This window comes from Coregonus lavaretus (assembly GCF_964263955.1).
Source record: "Coregonus lavaretus genome assembly, contig: HAP1_SCAFFOLD_378, whole genome shotgun sequence".
NCBI classification, from domain to species: Eukaryota; Metazoa; Chordata; class Actinopteri; order Salmoniformes; family Salmonidae; genus Coregonus; species Coregonus lavaretus.
The window spans coordinates 265197-286648 of NW_028157897.1; positions in this window are offsets into that span (position 1 = coordinate 265197).

Here is a 21452-nt window from a genome sequence, read left to right on the forward strand (position 1 = left end):
AACCTCTCTCTGTTCTACTGTTGGTTCTGAGGAGGGTAACCTCTCTCTGTTCTACTGTTGGTTCTGAGGAGGGTAACCTCTCTCTGTTCTACTGTTGGTTCTGAGGAGGGTAACCTCTCTCTGTTCTACTGTTGGTTCTGAGGAGGGTAACCTCTCTCTGTTCTACCGTTGGTTCTGAGGAGGGTAACCTCTCTCTGTTCTACTGTTGGTTCTGAGGAGGGTAACCTCTCTCTGTTCTACTGTTGGTTCTGAGGAGGGTAACCTCTCTCTGTTCTACTGTTGGTTCTGAGGAGGGTAACCTCTCTCTCTGTTCTACTGTTGGTTCTGAGGAGGGTAACCTCTCTCTCTGTTCTACTGTTGGTTCTGAGGAGGGTAACCTCTCTCTCTGTTCTACTGTTGGTTCTGAGGAGGGTAACCTCTCTGTTCTACCGTTGGTTCTGAGGAGGCCTCTCCACACAGCGTCTTTAAGAGTAGTGCTGATCTACTATCCATTCCTCCTTGTCCATAACAATCTGAATCATTATAATCTAAAATGCTATACTGATCCTAGACCAGCACTCCTACTCTGAGAGGCTTTATGGTTCTAACCGGGTCCAGAGCTAGAGAGGGGTCCTACTGGTCCTACCCAGTCCGGAACAGACCCAGGCTGGCTACTGTAACCGGGTCCAGAGCTAGAGAGGGGTCCTACTGGTCCTACCCAGTCCGGAACAGACCCAGGCTGGCTACTGTAACAGGGTCCAGAGCTAGAGAGGGGTCCTACTGGTCCTACCCAGTCCGGAACAGACCCAGGCTGGCTACTGTAACAGGGTCCAGAGCTAGAGAGGGGTCCTACCCAGTCCGGAACAGACCCAGGCTGGCTACTGTAACAGGGTCCAGAGCTAGAGAGGGGTCCTACTGGTCCTACCCAGTCCGGAACAGACCCAGGCTGGCTACTGTAACAGGGTCCAGAGCTAGAGAGGGGTCCTACTGGTCCTACCCAGTCCGGAACAGACCCAGGCTGGCTACTGTAACAGGGTCCAGAGCTAGAGAGGGGTCCTACTGGTCCTACCCAGTCCGGAACAGACCCAGGCTGGCTACTGTAACAGGGTCCAGAGCTAGAGAGGGGTCCTACTGGTCCTACCCAGTCCGGAACAACAGGGTCCAGAGCTAGAGAGGGGTCCTACTGTTCTGTTGTGGCCCAGTCCGGAACAGACCCAGGCTGGCTACTGTAACAGGGTCCAGAGCTAGAGAGGGGTCCTACTGGTCCTACCCAGTCTGGAACAGACCCAGGCTGGCTACTGTAACAGGGTCCAGAGCTAGAGAGGGGTCCTACTGGTCCTACCCAGTCCGGAACAACAGGGTCCAGAGCTAGAGAGGGGTCCTACTGTTCTGTTGTGGCCCAGTCCGGAACAGACCCAGGCTGGCTACTGTAACAGGGTCCAGAGCTAGAGAGGGGTCCTACTGGTCCTACCCAGTCCGGAACAGACCCAGGCTGGCTACTGTAACAGGGTCCAGAGCTAGAGAGGGGTCCTACTGGTCCTACCCAGTCCGGAACAGACCCAGGCTGGCTACTGTAACAGGGTCCAGAGCTAGAGAGGGGTCCTACTGGTCCTACCCAGTCCGGAACAGACCCAGGCTGGCTACTGTAACAGGGTCCAGAGCTAGAGAGGGGTCCTACTGGTCCTACCCAGTCCGGAACAGACCCAGGCTGGCTACTGTAACAGGGTCCAGAGCTAGAGAGGGGTCCTACTGGTCCTACCCAGTCCGGAACAGACCCAGGCTGGCTACTGTAACAGGGTCCAGAGCTAGAGAGGGGTCCTACTGGTCCTACCCAGTCCGGAACAGACCCAGGCTGGCTACTGTAACAGGGTCCAGAGCTAGAGAGGGGTCCTACTGGTCCTACCCAGTCCGGAACAGACCCAGGCTGGCTACTGTAACAGGGTCCAGAGCTAGAGAGGGGTCCTACTGGTCCTACCCAGTCCGGAACAGACCCAGGCTGGCTACTGTAACAGGGTCCAGAGCTAGAGAGGGGTCCTACTGGTCCTACCCAGTCCGGAACAGACCCAGGCTGGCTACTGTAACAGGGTCCAGAGCTAGAGAGGGGTCCTACTGGTCCTACCCAGTCCGGAACAGACCCAGGCTGGCTACTGTAACAGGGTCCAGAGCTAGAGAGGGGTCCTACTGGTCCTACCCAGTCCGGAACAGACCCAGGCTGGCTACTGTAACAGGGTCCAGAGCTAGAGAGGGGTCCTACTGGTCCTACCCAGTCTGGAACAGACCCAGGCTGGCTACTGTAACAGGGTCCAGAGCTAGAGAGGGGTCCTACTGGTCTGTTGTGGCCCAGTCCGGAACAGACCCAGGCTGGCTACTGTAACAGGGTCCAGAGCTAGAGAGTGGTCCTACTGGTCCTACCCAGTCCGGAACAGACCCAGGCTGGCTACTGTAACAGGGTCCAGAGCTAGAGAGGGTTCCTACTGTTCTGTTGTGGCCCAGTCCGGAACAGACCCAGGCTGGCTACTGTAAGACCCTGGGAGACTTGGCTAGATTCGCTCCAGGTTACATAATGACAACAGGCTGGCTTTGTGTTGCTGGCTGCGCTCAGATTCTATTAATCCACATGGTTGGTTTTAATAATGGGAGGACTTTGGACTTTAAAAACGTGTTTAAACAAGCCGTTCATACATTTACGCATTTAAGATTTCCTGCTGTGGAAAATGTGTGTGGATTGGAATATTTGTGGATTAAAGTTAATAGTAAAATATTGTTACAGAGTTCCTTTAAAGGATGAGTTGGAATAAACAACTGAGGTTTGAGTCAATTCTCTATTTCCCCTTTCCCTTGAATTCTATCCAAACCACCAGAGGGACGTGCACTACTATAGCTGGCCACCAGATGGTGTAACTGCACAGGACAACATGTTAGACAGATACATTTTACATTTTAGTCATTTAGCAGACGCTCTTATCCAGAGTGACTTACAGTTAGTGCATACATTATTTTTTTATTTTTTCATACTGGCCCCCCGTGGGAATCGAACCCACAACCCTGGCGTTGCAAACACCATGCTCTACCAACTGAGCTACATCCCTCTGTATCAGCAGCAGCGTTCCAGTTAACGTGATCTTTCATATACATAGAGGGTATGTTTTATCCACAGAAACAACAACTCAATTAATTGGCAGAAATTAGTAGTGCTCATCAAATCTCATTTTATTAGTCACATATTTAGCAGATGTTATTGCGGGTGTAGCGAAATGTTCCTAGCTCCAACAATTCACACGAATATAAAAGTAAAATAATGGATTTTAGAAATATTAGGATGAGCAACGTCGGAGTCCGGAGTATAAATATATACACTGAACAAAAATGTAAATGCAACATGCAACAATTTTAAATATTTAACTGAGTTACAGTTCATATAAGGAAATCAGTTTATTGAAATAAATTCATTAGGCCCTAATCTATGGATTTCACATGACTGGGAATACAGATCTGCATCTGTTGGTCACAGATACCTTTAAAAAAAAAATATATATATATATGATGGGATCTATAGACATTATGGACAGTAATCATCACGTTTGCAGACAACACAACAGTAGTAGGCCTGATTACCAACAATGACGAGCCTCTGCCAGGGCTCTCTCCTTGTCCTGTAGGCCCTGGTGGTACCAGGAGGGAGGAGGGTCTCTGCCAGGGCTCTCACCTTGTCCCTGTAGGCCCTGGTGGTACCAGGAGGGAGGAGGGTCTCTGCCAGGGCTCTCTCCTTGTCCTGTAGGCCCTGGTGGTACCAGGAGGGAGGAGGGTCTCTGCCAGGGCTCTCACCTTGTCCCTGTAGGCCCTGGTGGTACCAGGAGGGAGGAGGGTCTCTACCAGGGCTCTCTCCTTGTCCCTGTAGGCCCTGGTGGTACCAGGAGGGAGGAGGGTCTCTACCAGGGCTCTCACCTTGTCCCTGTAGGCCCTGGTGGTACCAGGAGGGAGGAGGGTCTCTGCCAGGGCTCTCTCCTTGTCCCTGTAGGCCCTGGTGGAGTGGTACCAGGAGGGAGGAGGGTCTCTGCCAGGGCTGTAGGCCCTGGTGGTACCAGGAGGGAGGAGGGTCTCTGCCAGTGCTCTCTCCTTGTCCCTGTAGGCCTTGGTGGAGTGGTACCAGGAGGGAGGAGGGTCTCTGCCAGTGCTCTCTCCTTGTCCCTGTAGGCCTTGGTGGAGTGGTACCAGGAGGGAGGAGGGTCTCTGCCAGGGCTCTCTCCTTGTCCCTGTAGGCCCTGGTGGTACCAGGAGGGAGGAGGGTCTCTGCCAGGGCTCTCTCCTTGTCCCTGTAGGCCCTGGTGGTACCAGGAGGGAGGAGGGTCTCTACCAGGGCTCTCTCCTTGTCCCTGTAGGCCCTGGTGGAGTGGTACCAGGAGGGAGGAGGGTCTCTGCCAGGGCTGTAGGCCCTGGTGGTACCAGGAGGGAGGAGGGCCTCTGCCAGGGCTCTCTCCTTGTCCCTGTAGGCCCTGGTGGTACCAGGAGGGAGGAGGGTCTCTGCCAGGGCTCTCTCCTTGTCCCTGTAGGCCCTGGTGGTACCAGGAGGGAGGAGGGTCTCTGCCAGGGCTCTCTCCTTGTCCCTGTAGGCCTTGGTGGAGTGGTACCAGGAGGGAGGAGGGTCTCTGCCAGGGCTCTCTCCTTGTCCCTGTAGGCCCTGGTGGTACCAGGAGGGAGGAGGGTCTCTGCCAGGGCTCTCTCCTTGTCCCTGTAGGCCCTGGTGGTACCAGGAGGGAGGAGGGTCTCTGCCAGGGCTCTCTCCTTGTCCTGTAGGCCCTGGTGGAGTGGTACCAGGAGGGAGGAGGGTCTCTGCCAGGGCTCTCACCTTGTCCCTGTAGGCCCTGGTGGTACCAGGAGGGAGGAGGGTCTCTGCCAGGGCTCTCTCCTTGTCCCTGTAGGCCCTGGTGGTACCAGGAGGGAGGAGGGTCTCTGCCAGGGCTCTCTCCTTGTCCTGTAGGCCCTGGTGGAGTGGTACCAGGAGGGAGGAGGGTCTCTGCCAGGGCTGTAGGCCCTGGTGGTACCAGGAGGGAGGAGGGTCTCTGCCAGGGCTCTCTCCTTGTCCCTGTAGGCCCTGGTGGTACCAGGAGGGAGGAGGGTCTCTGCCAGGGCTCTCTCCTTGTCCTGTAGGCCCTGGTGGAGTGGTACCAGGAGGGAGGAGGGTCTCTGCCAGGGCTGTAGGCCCTGGTGGTACCAGGAGGGAGGAGGGTCTCTGCCAGGGCTGTAGGCCCTGGTGGTACCAGGAGGGAGGAGGGTCTCTGCCAGGGCTGTAGGCCCTGGTGGTACCAGGAGGGAGGAGGGTCTCTGCCAGGGCTCTCTCCTTGTCCCTGTAGGCCCTGGTGGTACCAGGAGGGAGGAGGGTCTCTGCCAGGGCTCTCTCCTTGTCCTGTAGGCCCTGGTGGAGTGGTACCAGGAGGGAGGAGGGTCTCTGCCAGGGCTGTAGGCCCTGGTGGTACCAGGAGGGAGGAGGGTCTCTGCCAGGGCTCTCTCCTTGTCCCTGTAGGCCCTGGTGGTACCAGGAGGGAGGAGGGTCTCTGCCAGGGCTCTCTCCTTGTCCCTGTAGGCCCTGGTGGTACCAGGAGGGAGGAGGGTCTCTGCCAGGGCTCTCTCCTTGTCCTGTAGGCCCTGGTGGAGTGGTACCAGGAGGGAGGAGGGTCTCTGCCAGGGCTGTAGGCCCTGGTGGTACCAGGAGGGAGGAGGGTCTCTGCCAGGGCTGTAGGCCCTGGTGGTACCAGGAGGGAGGAGGGTCTCTGCCAGGGCTGTAGGCCCTGGTGGTACCAGGAGGGAGGAGGGTCTCTGCCAGGGCTCTCTCCTTGTCCCTGTAGGCCCTGGTGGTACCAGGAGGGAGGAGGGTCTCTGCCAGGGCTCTCTCCTTGTCCCTGTAGGCCCTGGTGGTACCAGGAGGGAGGAGGGTCTCTGCCAGGGCTCTCTCCTTGTCCCTGTAGGCCCTGGTGGAGTGGTACCAGGAGGGAGGAGGGTCTCTGCCAGGGCTGTAGGCCCTGGTGGTACCAGGAGGGAGGAGGGTCTCTGCCAGGGCTCTCTCCTTGTCCCTGTAGGCCCTGGTGGAGTGGTACCAGGAGGGAGGAGGGTCTCTGCCAGGGCTCTCTCCTTGTCCCTGTAGGCCCTGGTGGTACCAGGAGGGAGGAGGGTCTCTGCCAGGGCTCTCTCCTTGTCCCTGTAGGCCCTGGTGGAGTGGTACCAGGAGGGAGGAGGGCCTCTGCCAGGGCTCTCTCCTTGTCCCTGTAGGCCCTGGTGGTACCAGGAGGGAGGAGGGTCTCTACCAGGGCTCTCACCTTGTCCCTGTAGGCCCTGGTGGAGTGGTACCAGGAGGGAGGAGGGTCTCTGCCAGGGCTGTAGGCCCTGGTGGTACCAGGAGGGAGGAGGGTCTCTGCCAGGGCTGTAGGCCCTGGTGGTACCAGGAGGGAGGAGGGTCTCTGCCAGGGCTCTCTCCTTGTCCCTGTAGGCCCTGGTGGAGTGGTACCAGGAGGGAGGAGGGTCTCTGCCAGGGCTCTCACCTTGTCCCTGTAGGCCCTGGTGGTACCAGGAGGGAGGAGGGTCTCTGCCAGGGCTCTCTCCTTGTCCCTGTAGGCCCTGGTGGAGTGGTACCAGGAGGGAGGAGGGTCTCTGCCAGGGCTCTCTCCTTGTCCCTGTAGGCCCTGGTGGTACCAGGAGGGAGGAGGGTCTCTGCCAGGGCTCTCACCTTGTCCCTGTAGGCCCTGGTGGTACCAGGAGGGAGGAGGGTCTCTGCCAGGGCTCTCTCCTTGTCCCTGTAGGCCCTGGTGGTACCAGGAGGGAGGAGGGTCTCTGCCAGGGCTCTCACCTTGTCCCTGTAGGCCCTGGTGGTACCAGGAGGGAGGAGGGCCTCTGCCAGGGGTCTCTGCCAGGGCTCTCACCTTGTCCCTGTAGGCCCTGGTGGTACCAGGAGGGAGGAGGGTCTCTGCCAGGGCTCTCTCCTTGTCCCTGTAGGCCCTGGTGGAGTGGTACCAGGAGGGAGGAGGGTCTCTGCCAGGGCTGTAGGCCCTGGTGGTACCAGGAGGGAGGAGGGTCTCTGCCAGGGCTGTAGGCCCTGGTGGTACCAGGAGGGAGGAGGGTCTCTGCAAGGGCTCTCTCCTTGTCCCTGTAGGCCCTGGTGGTACCAGGAGGGAGGAGGGTCTCTGCCAGGGCTCTCTCCTTGTCCCTGTAGGCCCTGGTGGAGTGGTACCAGGAGGGAGGAGCGTCTCTGCCAGGGCTCTCTCCTTGTCCTGTAGGCCCTGGTGGTACCAGGAGGGAGGAGGGTCTCTGCCAGGGCTCTCACCTTGTCCCTGTAGGCCCTGGTGGAGTGGTACCAGGAGGGAGGAGGGTCTCTGCCAGGGCTCTCACCTTGTCCCTGTAGGCCCTGGTGGTACCAGGAGGGAGGAGGGTCTCTGCCAGGGCTCTCTCCTTGTCCCTGTAGGCCCTGGTGGTACCAGGAGGGAGGAGGGTCTCTGCCAGGGCTCTCTCCTTGTCCCTGTAGGCCCTGGTGGTACCAGGAGGGAGGAGGGTCTCTACCAGGGATCTCTCCTTGTCCCTGTAGGCCCTGGTGGAGTGGTACCAGGAGGGAGGAGGGTCTCTGCCAGGGCTCTCTCCTTGTCCCTGTAGGCCCTGGTGGAGTGGTACCAGGAGGGAGGAGGGTCTCTGCCAGGGCTCTCTCCTTGTCCCTGTAGGCCCTGGTGGTACCAGGAGGGAGGAGGGTCTCTGCCAGGGCTCTCTCCTTGTCCCTGTAGGCCCTGGTGGAGTGGTACCAGGAGGGAGGAGGGTCTCTGCCAGGGCTCTAGGCCCTGGTGGTACCAGGAGGGAGGAGGGTCTCTGCCAGGGCTGTAGGCCCTGGTGGTACCAGGAGGGAGGAGGGTCTCTGCCAGGGCTCTCTCCTTGTCCCTGTAGGCCCTGGTGGTACCAGGAGGGAGGAGGGTCTCTGCCAGGGCTCTCTCCTTGTCCCTGTAGGCCCTGGTGGAGTGGTACCAGGAGGGAGGAGGGTCTCTGCCAGGGCTCTCACCTTGTCCCTGTAGGCCCTGGTGGTACCAGGAGGGAGGAGGGTCTCTGCCAGGGCTCTCTCCTTGTCCCTGTAGGCCCTGGTGGAGTGGTACCAGGAGGGAGGAGGGTCTCTGCCAGGGCTCTCACCTTGTCCCTGTAGGCCCTGGTGGTACCAGGAGGGAGGAGGGTCTCTGCCAGGGCTCTCACCTTGTCCCTGTAGGCCCTGGTGGAGTGGTACCAGGAGGGAGGAGGGTCTCTGCCAGGGCTCTCACCTTGTCCCTCTAGGCCCTGGTGGTACCAGGAGGGAGGAGGGTCTCTGCCAGGGCTCTCTCCTTGTCCTGTAGGCCCTGGTGAAGTGGTACCAGGAGGGAGGAGGGTCTCTGCCAGGGCTCTCACCTTGTCCCTGTAGGCCCTGGTGGTACCAGGAGGGAGGAGGGTCTCTGCCAGGGCTCTCTCCTTGTCCCTGTAGGCCCTGGTGGTACCAGGAGGGAGGAGGGTCTCTGCCAGGGCTCTCTCCTTGTCCTGTAGGCCCTGGTGGAGTGGTACCAGGAGGGAGGAGGGTCTCTGCCAGGGCTCTCACCTTGTCCCTGTAGGCCCTGGTGGAGTGGTACCAGGAGGGAGGAGGGTCTCTGCCAGGGCTCTCACCTTGTCCCTGTAGGCCCTGGTGGTACCAGGAGGGAGGAGGGCCTCTGCCAGGGCTCTCACCTTGTCCCTGTAGGCCCTGGTGGTACCAGGAGGGAGGAGGGTCTCTACCAGGGCTCTCTCCTTGTCCCTGTAGGCCCTGGTGGTACCAGGAGGGAGGAGGGTCTCTGCCAGGGCTCTCTCCTTGTCCCTGTAGGCCCTGGTGGTACCAGGAGGGAGGAGGGTCTCTGCCAGGGCTCTCTCCTTGTCCCTGTAGGCCCTGGTGGAGTGGTACCAGGAGGGAGGAGGGTCTCTGCCAGGGCTCTCACCTTGTCCCTGTAGGCCCTGGTGGTACCAGGAGGGAGGAGGGTCTCTGCCAGGGCTCTCACCTTGTCCCTGTAGGCCCTGGTGGAGTGGTACCAGGAGGGAGGAGGGTCTCTGCCAGGGCTCTCTCCTTGTCCCTGTAGGCCCTGGTGGTACCAGGAGGGAGGAGGGTCTCTGCCAGGGCTCTCACCTTGTCCCTGTAGGCCCTGGTGGTACCAGGAGGGAGGAGGGTCTCTGCCAGGGCTCTCTCCTTGTCCCTGTAGGCCCTGGTGGTACCAGGAGGGAGGAGGGTCTCTGCCAGGGCTCTCACCTTGTCCCTGTAGGCCCTGGTGGTACCAGGAGGGAGGAGGGTCTCTGCCAGGGCTCTCTCCTTGTCCCTGTAGGCCCTGGTGGTACCAGGAGGGAGGAGGGTCTCTGCCAGGGCTCTCTCCTTGTCCCTGTAGGCCCTGGTGGAGTGGTACCAGGAGGGAGGAGGGTCTCTGCCAGGGCTCTCTCCTTGTTCCTGTAGGCCCTGGTGGTACCAGGAGGGAGGAGGGTCTCTGCCAGGGCTCTCTCCTTGTCCCTGTAGGCCCTGGTGGTACCAGGAGGGAGGAGGGTCTCTGCCAGGGCTCTCTCCTTGTCCCTGTAGGCCCTGGTGGTACCAGGAGGTAGGAGGGTCTCTGCCAGGGCTCTCACCTTGTCCTGTAGGCCCTGGTGGAGTGGTACCAGGAGTGAGGAGGGTCTCTGCCAGGGCTCTCTCCTTGTCCCTGTAGGCCCTGGTGGTACCAGGAGGGAGGAGGGTCTCTGCCAGGGCTCTCACCTTGTCCCTGTAGGCCCTGGTGGTACCAGGAGGGAGGAGGGTCTCTGCCAGGGCTCTCACCTTGTCCCTGTAGGCCCTGGTGGTACCAGGAGGGAGGAGGGTCTCTGCCAGGGCTGTAGGCCCTGGTGGAGTGGTACCAGGAGGGAGGAGGGTCTCTACCAGGGCTCTCTCCTTGTCCCTGTAGGCCCTGGTGGTACCAGGAGGGAGGAGGGTCTCTGCCAGGGCTCTCTCCTTGTCCCTGTAGGCCCTGGTGGAGTGGTACCAGGAGGGAGGAGGGTCTCTGCCAGGGCTCTCACCTTGTCCCTGTAGGCCCTGGTGGTACCAGGAGGGAGGAGGGTCTCTGCCAGGGCTCTCTCCTTGTCCTGTAGGCCCTGGTGGAGTGGTACCAGGAGGGAGGAGGGTCTCTGCCAGGGCTCTCACCTTGTCCCTGTAGGCCCTGGTGGTACCAGGAGGGAGGAGGGTCTCTGCCAGGGCTCTCTCCTTGTCCCTGTAGGCCCTGGTGGAGTGGTACCAGGAGGGAGGAGGGTCTCTGCCAGGGCTCTCACCTTGTCCCTGTAGGCCCTGGTGGTACCAGGAGGGAGGAGGGTCTCTGCCAGGGCTCTCTCCTTGTCCCTGTAGGCCCTGGTGGTACCAGGAGGGAGGAGGGTCTCTGCCAGGGCTCTCTCCTTGTCCTGTAGGCCCTGGTGGAGTGGTACCAGGAGGGAGGAGGGTCTCTGCCAGGGCTCTCTCCTTGTCCCTGTAGGCCCTGGTGGAGTGGTACCAGGAGGGAGGAGGGTCTCTGCCAGGGCTCTCACCTTGTCCCTGTAGGCCCTGGTGGTACCAGGAGGGAGGAGGGTATCTGCCAGGGCTCTCTCCTTGTCCCTGTAGGCCCTGGTGGTACCAGGAGGGAGGAGGGTCTCTGCCAGGGCTGTAGGCCCTGGTGGAGTGGTACCAGGAGGGAGGAGGGTCTCTACCAGGGCTCTCTCCTTGTCCCTGTAGGCCCTGGTGGTACCAGGAGGGAGGAGGGTCTCTGCCAGGGCTCTCTCCTTGTCCTGTAGGCCCTGGTGGAGTGGTACCAGGAGGGAGGAGGGTCTCTGCCAGGGCTCTCACCTTGTCCCTGTAGGCCCTGGTGGTACCAGGAGGGAGGAGGGTCTCTGCCAGGGCTCTCTCCTTGTCCCTGTAGGCCCTGGTGGTACCAGGAGGGAGGAGGGTCTCTGCCAGGGCTCTCTCCTTGTCCCTGTAGGCCCTGGTGGTACCAGGAGGGAGGAGGGTCTCTGCCAGGGCTCTCTCCTTGTCCCTGTAGGCCCTGGTGGTACCAGGAGGGAGGAGGGTCTCTGCCAGGGCTCTCTCCTTGTCCCTGTAGGCCCTGGTGGAGTGGTACCAGGAGGGAGGAGGGTCTCTGCCAGGGCTCTCTCCTTGTCCCTGTAGGCCCTGGTGGTACCAGGAGGGAGGAGGGTCTCTGCCAGGGCTCTCACCTTGTCCCTGTAGGCCCTGGTGGTACCAGGAGGGAGGAGGGTCTCTGCCAGGGCTCTCTCCTTGTCCCTGTAGGCCCTGGTGGTACCAGGAGGGAGGAGGGTCTCTGCCAGGGCTCTCACCTTGTCCCTGTAGGCCCTGGTGGAGTGGTACCAGGAGGGAGGAGGGTCTCTGCCAGGGCTCTCTCCTTGTCCCTGTAGGCCCTGGTGGTACCAGGAGGGAGGAGGGTCTCTGCCAGGGCTCTCACCTTGTCCTGTAGGCCCTGGTGGTACCAGGAGGGAGGAGGGTCTCTGCCAGGGCTCTCACCTTGTCCCTGTAGGCCCTGGTGGTACCAGGAGGGAGGAGGGTCTCTGCCAGGGCTCTTTCCTTGTCCCTGTAGGCCCTGGTGGTACCAGGAGGGAGGAGGGTCTCTGCCAGGGCTCTCACCTTGTCCCTGTAGGCCCTGGTGGTACCAGGAGGGAGGAGGGTCTCTGCCAGGGCTCTCTCCTTGTCCCTGTAGGCCCTGGTGGTACCAGGAGGGAGGAGGGTCTCTGCCAGGGCTCTCACCTTGTCCCTGTAGGCCCTGGTGGAGTGGTACCAGGAGGGAGGAGGGTCTCTGCCAGGGCTCTCTCCTTGTCCCTGTAGGCCCTGGTGGTACCAGGAGGGAGGAGGGTCTCTGCCAGGGCTCTCTCCTTGTCCCTGTAGGCCCTGGTGGAGTGGTACCAGGAGGGAGGAGGGTCTCTGCCAGGGCTGTAGGCCCTGGTGGTACCAGGAGGGAGGAGGGTCTCTGCCAGGGCTGTAGGCCCTGGTGGTACCAGGAGGGAGGAGGGTCTCTGCCAGGGCTCTCTCCTTGTCCCTGTAGGCCCTGGTGGAGTGGTACCAGGAGGGAGGAGGGTCTCTGCCAGGGCTCTCACCTTGTCCGTCTCTCATCGTCTGCTAACTTGATGATTGAGTTGGAGGCGTGACCATGCAGTCATGGGTGAACAGGGAGTACAGGAGGGGGCTGAGCACACACCCTTGTGGGGCCCCTGTGTTGAGGATCAGCGTAGTGGAGGTGTTGTTTCCTACCTTCACCACCTGGGGGCGGCCCATCAGGAAGTCCAGGACCCAGTCGCACAGGGCAGGGTTCAGACCCAGGGCCCCGAGCTTAATGATGGGAATGGAGGGTATTATGGCAGTGTTTCCCAAGCCTGGTACACATTTAATATTGTAACCCTGGACAAGCACACCTGATTAAACTTGTCAACTAATCATCAAGCCCTCAAATGAGCTGAATGAGGTGTGTTTGTCCAGGGCTACAACAACAATGTGTACTGTTGGGGGTTCCTTGAGGACCAGGGTTGGGAAACACTGTACTATGGCTGAGCTGTAGTCAATTAACAGCATTCTTCCATAGGTATTCCTCTTGTCCAGATGGGATAGGGCAGTGGGCAGAGTGATGGCGATTGCATCATATGTGGATCTATTGGGGTGGTAAGCAAATTTAAGTGGGTCTAGGGTGTCGGATAAGGTGGAGGTGATATGATCCTTAACTAGCCTCTCAAAGCACTTCATGATGACAGAAGTGAGTGCTACGAGGCGATAGTCATTTAATTCAGTTACCTTTGCGCCTATCCCCAAGAAAGCAATGGTGGACATCTTGAAGCAAGTGGGGACAGCAGACTGGGATAGGGAGAGATTGAGTATGTCCGTAAACACTCCAGCCAGCTGGTCTGCGCATGCTCTGAGGACGCGGCTTGGGATACCGTCTGGACCGGCAGCCTTGCGAGGGTTAACACGCTCAAATGTCTTACTCACGTCGGCCACGGAGAACAAGAGCTCACAGTCCTCAGAAACGATGGTGGCCCGCATCGGCTGCTCTGTGTTTTCCTCGAAGCGGGCGAAGGTGTTTACCTTGTCCGGTAGCAAGACTTCGGTGTCTGCGAAGTGGCTGGTTTTCCCTTTATAATCTGTGATTGTCTGGAGCCACATACGTCTCACGTCTGAGCCTCCACTTTGTACTGACGTTGTGCCTTATGGAAGGCATAACTGCACTGTTTGTACTCAACCATATTCCTCGTCACCTTGCCGTGGTTGAATGCACTTTGTTTTGCGCTAATGCTGCCCTCTATCCATGTATTTTTTTTTGTTTGGATAGGTTTTAATCGTCACGGTAGGAACAACATCTCCTATACACTTGCATGAACTCAGCCACCGTGTCAGAGTATAGGTCGATGTCATTCCCAGAAGCAACCCGGAACATATCCCAGTCCGCGTGATCAAAACAATTTTGAAGCATGGATTCCGATCGGTCAGACCAGTGTTGAACAGTCCTTACCACGGGTACTTCCTGTTTGAGTTTCTGCCTATAGGAGTGGAGGAGCAGAATGGAGGCGTGATCTGATATGCCGAAGGGATTGCCTTGTAGCCGTCCCGGAAGGGAGAGTAGCAACAGGCGAGAGTTTTTGATGCACGAGTAGCGCAGGCAATGTGTTGGTAAAACTTCGGAAGCATTTTCCTCAGATTTGCTTTATTGAAGTCCCCAGCTATAATAAATGTGGCCTCAGGAAATGCGTTTTCCAGTTTGCACAAAGTCCAGTGTAGTTCCTTGAGAGCCGTCGTGGTATCGACTTGAGGGGGAATATACACGGCTGTGACAATGATCGAAGAGAATTATCTCGGGAGGTAATGCGGTCTGCATTTGATTGTGAGGTATTCTAGGTCGGGTGAACAAAAGGACAAGAGTTGCTGTACGTTACCACAATCACACCAGGTGTAGTTAATCATGAAACATACACCACATCCTTTCTTTTTCCTGAAGAGTTCTTTATTCCTGACTGCGCGATGTACTGAGAACCCAGCTGGCTGTATGGACAGGGACAGTATATCAAATCAAATCAAATCAAATCACATTTTATTGGTCACATGCGCCGAATACAACAGGTGCAGACATTACAGTGAAATGCTTACTTACAGCCCTTAACCAACAGTGCATTTATTTTAAACAAAAAAAGTAAGAATAAAACAACAACAAAAAAAGTGTTGAGAAAAAAAGAGCAGAAGTAAAATAAAGTGACAGTAGGGAGGCTATATATACAGTAAAATAAAGTGACAGTAGGGAGGCTATATATACAGGGGGGTACTGTTGCAGAGTCAATGTGCGGGGGCACCGGCTAGTTGAGGTAATATGTACATGTGGTAGAGTTAAAGTGACTTTGCATAAATACTTAACAGAGTAGCAGCAGCGTAAAAAGGATGGGGTGGGGGGGCAGTGCAAATAGTCCGGGTAGCCATGATTAGCTGTTCAGGAGTCTTATGGCTTGGGGGTAGAAGCTGTTGAGAAGTATTTTGGACCTAGACTTGGCACTCCGGTACCGCTTGCCGTGCGGTAGCAGAGAGAACAGTCTATGACTAGGGTGGCTGGAGTCTTTGACAATTTTGAGGGCCTTCCTCTGACACCGCCTGGTATAGAGGTCCTGGATGGCAGGGAGCTTTGCCCCAGTGATGTACTGGGCCGTACGCACTACCCTCTGTAGTGCCTTGCGGTCAGAGGCCAAGCAGTTGCCATACCAGGCGGTGATGCAACCAGTCAGGATGCTCTCGATGGTGCAGCTGTAGAATTTTTTGAGGATCTGAGGACCCATGCCAAATCTTTTTAGTTTCCTGAGGGGGAATAGGCTTTGTCGTGCCCTCTTCACGACTGTCTTGGTGTGTTTGGACCATGATAGTTCGTTGGTGATGTGGACACCAAGGAACTTGAAGCTCTCAACCTGTTCCACTACAGCCCCGTCGATGAGAATGGGGGCGTGCTCAGTCCTCTTTTTTTTCCTGTAGTCCACAATCATCTCCTTTGTCTTGGTCACGTTGAGGGAGAGGTTGTTGTCCTGGCACCACACGGCCAGATCTCTGACCTCCTCCCTATAGGCTGTCTCATCGTTGTCGGTGATCAGGCCTACCACTGTTGTGTCGTCGGCAAACTTAATGATGGTGTTGGAGTCGTGCCTGGCCATGCAGTCATGGGTGAACAGAGAGTACAGGAGGGGACTGAGCACGCACCCCTGAGGGGCCCCCGTGTTGAGGATCAGTGTGGCAGATGTGTTGTTACCTACCCTTACCACCTGGGGGCGGCCCGTCAGGAAGTCCAGGATCCAGTTGCAGAGGGAGGTGTTTAGTCCCAGGATCCTTAGCTTAGTGATGAGCTTAGAGGGCACTATGGTGTTGAATGCTGAGCTGTAGTCAATGAATAGCATTCTCACGTAGGTGTTCCTCTTGTCCAGGTGGGAAAGGGCAGTGTGGAATGCGATAGAGATTGCATCATCTGTGGATCTGTTGGGGCGGTATGCAAATTGGAGTGGGTCTAGGGTTTCTGGGATTATGCTGTTGATGTGAGCCATGACCAGTCTTTCAAAGCACTTCATGGCTACAGACGTCAGTGCTACGGGTCGGTAGTCATTTAGGCAGGTTATCTTAGAGTTCTTGGGCATGGGGACTATGGTGGTCTGCTTGAAACATGTTGGTATTACAGACTCAGTCAGGGACATGTTGAAAATGTCAGTGAAGACACTTGCCAGTTGGTCAGCACATGCTCGGAGTACACGTCCTGGTAATCCGTCTGGCCCTGCGGCCTTGTGAATGTTGACCTGCTTAAAAGTCTTACTCACATCGGCTACGGAGAGCGTGATCACATAGTCATCCGGAACAGCTGGTGCTCTCATGCATGCATCAGTGTTGCTTGCCTCGAAGCGAGCATAGAAGTGGTTTAGCTCGTCTGGTAGGCTTGTGTCACTGGGCAGCTCGCGGCTGTGCTTCCCTTTGTAGTCTGTAATAGTATATCCCGAGAGAGCCATGATTCCGTGAAACAGAGTATGTTACAGTCATTGATGTCTCTCTGGAAGGAGATCCTCGCCCTGAGTTCGTCTACTTTATTGCCCAGAGACTGAACATTAGTGAGTAATATACTCTGAAGCAGTGGACACCTCCTGAGTTGGACTAAAAGGCCAATCCGAATAACTCTTCTCCACCCGTGGCGTCTTGAGCAGACTCTGGGATAAGTGGAATCAGGAAAGTCATTTCGGGTCAAAATGCTGGTGAGTTACCGCTGCTCTAATATCCAAAAGGTATTTCCGGCTGTAAAGCTAATGTGAGAAATAACAAAACATATATATTGTGGCAGACCAGGGGGTTTGATCTAGAAGGTTATACAGATCAGACACGGACACAGTTACAAGGTGTTTATTTATAACAATAAAGAAACCAGTCTCTTCCTGGTTACCACCTTCTGGGCTCCGGGGAACGCTGTCTCCTCTGGGGTAGAACACCGAGCCCCTCGGTTCTAGCAGACCGTGAGGACAATAATGAAACCAGTCTCCTCTTCCTTTTTACCACCTTCTAGAACCCCGAGCCCCTCCTCTGGGGTAGAACACCGAGCCCCTCCTCTGGGGTAGAACCCCGAGCCCCTCCTCTGGGGTAGAACCCCGAGCCCCTCCTCTGGGGTAGAACACCGAGCCCCTCGGTTCTATCAGACCGTGAGGACGTCTGTCCGGTAGCAACCTTTCACTCCCTCCAACCCTCCTCTGGGGTAGAACCCCGAGCCCCTCGGTTCTATCAGACCGTGAGGACGTCTGTCCGGTAGCAACCTCTCACTCCCTCCAACCCTCCTCTGGGGTAGAACCCTGAGCCCCTCGGTTCTATCAGACCGTGAGGACGTCTGTCCGGTAGCAACCTCTCACTCCCTCCAACCCTCCTCTGGGGTAGAACCCTGAGCCCCTCGGTTCTATCAGACCGTGAGGACGTCTGTCCGGTAGCAACCTCTCACTCCCTCCAACCCTCCTCTGGGGTAGAACCCCGAGCCCCTCGGTTCTATCAGACCGTGAGGACGTCTGTCCGGTAGCAACCTTTCACTCCCTCCAACCCTCCCGTGTGCTACCCTCCTGGCAGCTATATGGGCCCTGTACTGCTGGTGAGCAATCAGCCCCTTGATCACTCACCAGCCTCAATCAGCCCCAATTAGTCCTGGCCGGAGAGCCTGTCAAGACCTGGCACGTCCAGCAGAGGGAGCCATCGCCATGTGATGTAGACTCCGTCTGACACCAGGCCTCGATGAGTCTCCCCCTGGTGGCGTGTCCGCAGTATGCCACAATATATACTGCAGAGTAGCTTAGGAGCCAGGAACCGTGTCTGTCGGCGCCATCTTGTTCATAATCCTCCAACGATTGCAGACTTGATCTAGGCCTTAAAGAACACTATTTAGGATGCATTAATAATTGATATGTCATTCCAGCGGAGTCACACAGCCCTGCAGGTGTTTTCCCCAGAACCCCATGCAATGTGACATGCCTTCACTGCTTTCACAATGGATAAAGTCAACGTGGGAAGGAATGCTGATAGCCGAGCGGACATCTTCATACAACAGGACAACAAGCTTTCTATGAAACACGCCCCCCCCCGATGAAACACCGAATTATAAATATACGGTATATAAATATACTAGCATGTAAACATTAAAATGACAAACAGGAAGATATAAAAACATTTAGTTGATCTTTATTAGCTGCTTGACACAAACAAGAGACGTTATGAATGTTTAGGTTTATTTTAGTGGTTTATTCTTTCAACAGCCTAATAAACTCTTCTAAAATATTACAAGATCCTCTCCATAAACAGGATAGCAAGTATGAATACATTACTTTTCACAGCACATCCTAGTCCACTGTCTATATCATATCTCTCTCACACATCTCTGTCCATGCACCCAAACAAACACACACGCACGTAAACGCACGTAAACGCACGCAAACGCACGTAAACGCACGTAAACGCACGCAAACGCACGCAAACGCGAGCCAGACAAAACAGAGTAAATCAACATGGAAGCAGCACAGAGCACCACGTTATCATCACCAGTCATCTGCCTTCAACATGGAAGCAGCACAGAGCACCACGTTATCATCACCAGTCATCTGCCTTCAACATGGAAGCAGCACAGAGCACCACGTTATCATCACCAGTCATCTGCCTTCAACATGGAAGCAGCACAGAGCACCACGTTATCATCACCAGTCATCTGCCTTCAACATGGAAGCAGCACAGAGCACCACGTTATCATCACCAGTCATCTGCCTTCAACATGGAAGCAGCACAGAGCACCACGTTATCATCACCAGTCATCTGCCTTCAACATGGAAGCAGCACAGAGCACCACGTTATCATCACCAGTCATCTGCCTTCAACATGGAAGCAGCACAGAGCACCACGTTATCATCACCAGTCATCTGCCTTCAACATGGAAGCAGCACAGAGCACCACGTTATCATCACCAGTCATCTGCCTTCAACATGGAAGCAGCACAGAGCACCACGTTATCATCACCAGTCATCTGCCTTCAACATGGAAGCAGCACAGAGCACCACGTTATCATCACCAGTCATCTGCCTTCAACATGGAAGCAGCACAGAGCACCACGTTATCATCACCAGTCATCTGCCTTCAACATGGAAGCAGCACAGAGCACCACGTTATCATCACCAGTCATCTGCCTTCAACATCATCATCAGAATGTGTAATACATCTGCCTTCAAATCAGCCCAGAGACACCAACCTCAGTTTATACAAGGATCCAATTCAAATGAAGTAAACCTTGCTAGCAAATACAATACATACCCATTCAGAAGCAGTTTTGACAAACTAACTCTGAAGAACAAACAGAAAGATCCATTTTAAAGTTGGAGGTGACACTGAACTCTCTGCTGCTGATGATGATGATGACAGTTGACCTTCGTGTTTTGAAGCAGATTTTAAACTGGATCTTTATAGCGGTAAGGCTCTGCAACAGGGTTGGGGTCCATTTGAATTGAAGTTACTCAAGTTAGGAAGCTATTTGAATTTAAAATTCAAAAATGTTAAAAATAAAATGAAATAAATAGCTTCTCATTTTCAGTTAATTAAGAAATCATTGAACGTATTTTTTTTTATTATTGAATTGGAATGTCTGTTTACTTCCTGAATTAACTAACTCCAATTGGAACTGACCCCAACCCTGTCATGCAGCCTCCATTGGTGTGCATCGGCCCTGCATGGAATATACAGGGAGAGAGACAGAAAGAGAATTCTGGATTCAAGTGACTATTAAAACTTTTTTGTAATTGAAGGAACTTTTAGAATACATTAAGTGGCTCAACCAACCCAAAAAGTGAATGGTGTACATCAGCGTTGAAATATGAAATCCATGTTTCTAAATGTAGGGCGGGGACTATAGAGTAGGGCGGGGACTATAGAGTAGGGCGGGGACTATAGAGTAGGGCGGGGACTATAGAGTAGGGAGGGGACTATAGAGTAGGGCGGGGACTATAGAGTAGGGCGGGGACTATAGAGTAGGGCGGGGACTATAGAGTAGGGCGGGGACTATAGAGTAGGGCGGGGACTATAGAGTAGGGCGGGGACTATAGAGTAGGGCGGGGACTATAGAGTAGGGCGGGGACTATAGAGTAGGGCGGGGACTATAGAGTAGGGCGGGGACTATAGAGTAGGGAAGGGACTACAGACACACCAGCTGGGGGATTGATACCTGTCATCACATCAACCAGACGTCATCCCACTGGGGTTGGTGAATGTTCTAGCACTGCCAAGCTGCGCAGTAGATCGAGGCCTGTATCCACAAAGCTTCTCCTAGTAGGATCGAGGAGCAGTTTTTCCTTTTAGATCGTTATAAGATTACTGTATATGGACAAATCCTTGATCAGCACTTCTACTCTGAAATGCTTTGTGGATCTGGAAGTGTGTCCTTAGCTGTGCACCGTAGCAGCAGGCCTGAACATAACACATTTAGGGATTCACTGTTTAACATCAGATGAATCATGGGGATGCGTCCAAAATGGGCACCCTATTCCCTACATAGTGCACTACTTTAGACCAAACTCCTATGGGCTCTGGTCAAAAGTAGTGCACTATATAGGGAATAGGGCACCATTTTGGGACGCTAACATGATCATCAGCTAGAGTTTAAGGTCACTTGATACAAACCACACATTATTTAACATGTCATATTTTCTGTTGACAGAGATACGAATCAAAATGTTAAACACAATTTTAAACCAAAAGAAAAGCGATCTGTCTGGATGCAAGAGGACGTTTTGAGAAGCGCTGGGTTGTCCAACATCGCTACCAAATCAGAACCGTACGTACAGGCAAACCTGTAATAACACACTGCTATGACAGGCCAGAGGGGACGGACGGACGGACGGGGCGGCACTAGGGACACACTGCTATGACAGGCCAGAGGGGACGGACGGACGGACGGGGGGGCACTAGGGACACACTGCTATGACAGGCCAGAGGGGACGGACGGACGGACGGGGGGGCACTAGGGACACACTGCTATGACAGGCCAGAGGGGACGGACGGACGGACGGGGGGGCACTAGGGACACACTGCTATGACAGGCTAGAGGGGACGGACGGACGGACGGGGGGGCACTAGGGACACACTGCTATGACAGGCTAGAGGGGACGGACGGGGGGGCACTAGGGACACACTGCTATGACAGGCCAGAGGGGACGGACGGACGGACGGGGGGGCACTAGGGACACACTGCTATGACAGGCCAGAGGGGACGGACGGACGGACGGGGGGGTACTAGGGACACACTGCTATGACAGGCCAGAGGGGACGGACGGGGGGGCACTAGGGACACACTGCTATGACAGGCCAGAGGGGACGGACGGGGGGGCACTAGGGACACACTGCTATGACAGGCCAGAGGGGACGGACGGACGGACGGGGGGGTACTAGGGACACACTGCTATGACAGGCCAGAGGGGACGGACGGACGGGGGGGCACTAGGGACACACTGCTATGACAGGCCAGAGGGGACGGACGGACGGGGCGGCACTAGGGACACACTGCTATGACAGGCCAGAGGGGACGGACGGACGGACGGGGGGGTACTAGGGACACACTGCTATGACAGGCCAGAGGGGACGGACGGACGGGGGGGCACTAGGGACACACTGCTATGACAGGCCAGAGGGGACGGACGGACGGGGCGGTACCAGGGACACACTGCTATGACAGGCCAGAGGGGACGGACGGACGGGGCGGCACTAGGGACACACTGCTATGACAGGCCAGAGGGGACGGACGGACGGACGGGGGGGCACTAGGGACACACTGCTATGACAGGCTAGAGGGGACGGACGGGGGGGCACTAGGGACACACTGCTATGACAGGCCAGAGGGGACGGACGGGGGGGCACTAGGGACACACTGCTATGACAGGCCAGAGGGGACGGACGGGGGGGCACTAGGGACACACTG